At 32.6% G+C, this 4,669-nt stretch overlaps 1 pseudogene; it reads right to left on the bottom strand.

Moving 5' to 3' along the window:
* Positions 1-4,669, bottom strand: part of LOC103610303 — an 8,003-nt pseudogene that overhangs the window by 595 nt on the left and 2,739 nt on the right.

Consider the following 4,669-nt stretch of genomic DNA (forward strand, 5'->3'; position numbering starts at 1 on the left):
CCCTTATTAATAATTACATAATTATGAACTAATATCTGAATTTCACATAAAATTCTATACTTGTGATGGAAGAATATGACAAATTAAAGAATAACAAGGAAACACATCTTAGTTCACGGCAATAGGGCAGATTACAACTGAGATAACTCAACAGAGCCTGCCACTGGGGATTTAAACAGTGTGTTCCTATGTTGTTACTTCATATTTCAAGACATGAGGGGACAAAGGTACCAGTAAGTATTCTCACTTAGACTGGTGCTGAGCTGTCACTCCCAATCCTGTATGAAAATTTTAAAGTGTTAGCTTTTCTACAAATATCCTACAGGAAGCAGGTAATGATGCAAATTGATAAAGGGAAGTGGAAACCATTATAAGAGGCATGATAAAACAAGCTTTCTATCCTAATTCCCTTCTAAGTTTTCCTTCTGTCTTTGATTCAGATTTACACCAATACCTGAATCCATCAACAAAAAATATTTATTGTCTCTTTTCTTTTCTCAGGCCTTCTTGTTTCCCTCTGATTCTCTTGTAATCTCAGCTTCACACTGTCAGAAAGGCAGTTAGAGAAAAATGAAAAGGATTTTCAAACTATGCTGCTGCATTTATTACTTCCCCAACACCCGTTACCCTGCTAGATAACCCTGGATCTTCAGTCAGCCTCTCCCACCCTGCAAGACTGACAATCTTTTGATTCTATTTTAGTGTGGTGTCAAATCCTCACACATTTTTTCAAAATGACCTTCTTTCAAAAATCTCTTGAAATCTAAACACTTCTGTCTGGATTTCCATAATAAATAATATGACTGCGTATCCAGACTCTTCACTGCTCCTCCTTTTATTTCACTCACACCAGCATTTTCAATCTTTCATGCACAAACTTGTTATTTCATAATGTAATACCTTTGTCAAAGTATCTCTTCTAACTTGAGTGACCTTTTCTGAATCAAAGTCTACGCACTCTTACCTTTAATGACAAATTCCAGGCAACTCTCTTCCAGAAATCTTTGGCAATTTATCCGGATTTCAAAGTTATACTGGTCTGAATGTTTCCACCTACATGATTATAAAATTACAATTGTTATACAAAGTCTAGCATATTTATCTACAGTTTTATAAGTTTTTCAGTCTTCCCTTAAAAGACCGCAAAAATTTGAGAACAAATAATAAATTAAATNCTGAGAAGCCCAAGAGGACAAAAGTGTTTCCAGCACTCTGGTTTCCCTCAATCATCATCACAGATCCTGTGGGAGGAAATCAGAGAGTTCATCCTGAGCAGCTGGATATAACAGAGACAGTAGGAATGAGGGGATGCAGACGGCTCTCAGTGCACTCATGTTTTATTTTTTGGCCTTTTTGCTGACTCATTTGAATTTCTCTTTGGCCACTGACTTACTATTTGAACATGGAATATTTTCTTTACCCATCAGTGACCCATTTCCTATTGCATAGAACAAGAAATGTGGCTATCGCATAAAGTGCTCTTACAAATTGTAGATATATATGTGTATACTAAATGCTTGTAGTATTTCTGTCCCTTATTAATAATTAAATAATTATGAACTAATATCTGAATTTCACATAAATTCTATTACTTATGAAAGAAGAATATGACAAATTAAAGAATATCATGGAAACACATCTTAGTTCAGGGCAATAGGGCAGATTACAACTGAGATGACTCAACAGAGCCTGCCACTGGGGATTTAAACAGTGTGTTTCTGTGCTGTTACTTCATATTTTAAGACATGAGGGGACAATAGTACCAGTAAGTATTCTCTGTTAGACTGGTGCTGAGCTGTCTCTCCCAATCCTGTATGAAAATTTTAAAGTGTTAGCTTTTCTACAAATATCTTACAGGAAGCAGGTAACGGTGCAAATTGATAAAACAAGCTTTCTCTCCTAATTCCCTTCTAAGTTTTCCTTCTGTCTTTGATTCAGATTTACACCAATACCTGAAACCATCAACATAAAATATTTATTTTCTCTTTTCTTTTCTCAGGTCTTCTCTTTTCCCTCTGATTCTCTTTTAATCTCAGCTTCACACTGTGAGAAAGGCAGTTAGAGAAAAATGAAAGGGATTTTCATACTATGCTGCTGTATTTATTCCCACCCCAACACCCATTTCCCTGCTAAATAACTCTGGATCTTCAGTCAGCCTTCTCCCACCCTGCAAGACTGACAATCTTTTGATTCTATTTAAGTGTGGTGTCAAATCCGCACACATTTTTTCAAAATGACTTCTTACAAAAATCTCTTGAAATCTAAACACTTCTGTCTGGATTTCCATAATAAATAATATGACTACGTATCCAGACTCTTCACTGCTCTTCCTTTTATTTCACTCACACCAGCATTTTCAATCTTTCATGCAAAACCTTGTTATTTCATAATGTAATACCTTTGTCAAATTATCTCTTCTAACTTGAAAGACCTTTTCTGAATCAAAGTCTAAGCACTCTTACCTTTAACGACAAATTCCAGGCAACTCTCTTCCAGAAATCTTTGGTGATTTATCCGGACTTCAAAGTTATACTGCTCTGAATGTTTCCACTTACATGGTTTTAAAATCACAATTGTTATACAAAGTTTGGCATATTTATCTACAGTTTTATAAGTTTTTCAGTCTTCCCTTAAAAGACTGTGAAAATTTGAGAACAAATAATTAATTAAATTACTTTAATATTTGGTATGGTAACTAAATCTTATTAAAGTACATAAATGAGGTTCCAAGACAAATCACATTAACTTTCTTAAAGTAAACAAAATAGAATTCAATTCCCTTTATTCTTATTCCAAACTTAATTATTTGTGTACCGCTGTGCTACCACTAAGCTCACATAGGTATTTCTATGCCAAAAAAATTCTCACTTAAGAATTTACCACATTGGAATTAAAATGTAACACTTAGATTAACAAGTCACTTTACTTGTTAGACTAACAAGGAATTCAGATATCATTTGTAGACTTATTTATTAAAGGTTTCTTTGACTAAATTAATAAAATTTGGGGGCATTATTTCTCAAAAATGTAAATTTTTATGGAAATTTTTTTCCTTTATACTTAGAGTTTCATTTATAAGAAGAGTTTCATTTAAAGTATATGGCACTGCAGGTGCAAAGCAAATTACATTATTCAGGCATACTGTTGTATATTTTAAAACTAACTGTATGACCTTGAGGAATCAAGCCCTAGAGAATTTTTACTGGAATTTGCAATGAGGTACAAGCCACACAATTTGAAAAAAAGTGCCTTCCTCCTAATATAGAATGCAATTAATTTAAATCATGCAATTATATGGGAAGGTTGGACATGTTGATTATTTGGTCTTTGAAAAATAATAATACCAATCAACCTACAATTTGATTCATTATGCATTTATTAAAAACATAAAACTTCCAAATTTCATAATCCTATTTCCAATGCACCAACATATTATGATTAGTAAGTAGAGCTTCTTCAGTTTCTCTTAGAATTCTTATTTTTGGATGTCTGATTGTTTTTGTAAATAACATACTCTGCATCATTTTGCATGTAGACCTGATACTGTGCCATTGTTGCTACTATTTTATCTTTTTTTAAAAATTTTAAACTCATGTTGAATAGACATTTTTCAGCGAAGCAATTGATACATAAAATGAATAATACAGTATATTAGTTTCCTGTTGCCTAAATTCCATAAGAAACTGTCAGAAACTCTAGAGGTATGTATCCTTACAAATCTATGTTCATGTGCATATTTTTAGACATATTCTCCCAAGCTATATTCTAAGAAAAATAATATAACTTTATTTTAGTTCTTGAATGATACTTTTACTCAGTGTAGACATCAAGACATGATGATATCATTTTTTAACTCCCTGAAAACATTGTTTCATTATCTCATGTTCCATTTTTATTGGTAGGAAGTTACCTGTCAGTCAAATCGCCACTTTGAGGGTTAACTTGCATTTATAATTTTTACTCCTTTTGATGTATTTTTCTTATTTTTTTTGTGTGTTTTCTACAGTTTTCTGCTATCATGCATGCATATAAATGTATGTGTAATGATGTTTTCCTTTATTTCAGAATAAATTTCAACAATTATCCCTTCATATATTGCTGTTTCTTTGTCTTTTTTTTCCTATCAACATCTGAGTCTCCAATTAAATGCATGTTAGTCCAAGCATTGTATCATCTATGTCTCTTACTTTATATGGTTTTCCATTTTTTGTATTACTCCATTTTATTCTATTTTTCTCCTGTGATAGATCTTTCAATATATTATTTCTGTCTTTAACTCTCTTTACAGTACTATTGAGACTTTCATTTAAGTTCTTAATTTCATTTACTATATATGTGAAATAATATTTCTTTTTACTTCTCTTTTTTAAATCACCCTTCTAAATTATCATGAACTCAATTCCCTTATGTTCTCATTACAGGTCCGCTGGGGAAAAAACACTCTCTGCTGGTGGTGTACTGATCCCCAGATAGAAAGCATAAGCTGAAGGAGAAAAAAATCACACCACACAGAGGCATTTCAAGCTTCTTCTGTGATGTAATTTACAACACTTCCACTCATTTTGCATTATTCGATTCTAGTCACATTGGAATTATCCTCTCTCTGTCTACAGGGAAGCATGACTAAGATGAAGAGAGAACTAATCATGATGAACAAACAAAACAATGT

This window comes from Galeopterus variegatus, unplaced genomic scaffold (genome assembly GCF_000696425.1).
Source record: "Galeopterus variegatus unplaced genomic scaffold, G_variegatus-3.0.2 Scaffold10895, whole genome shotgun sequence".
NCBI classification, from domain to species: domain Eukaryota; kingdom Metazoa; phylum Chordata; class Mammalia; order Dermoptera; family Cynocephalidae; genus Galeopterus; species Galeopterus variegatus.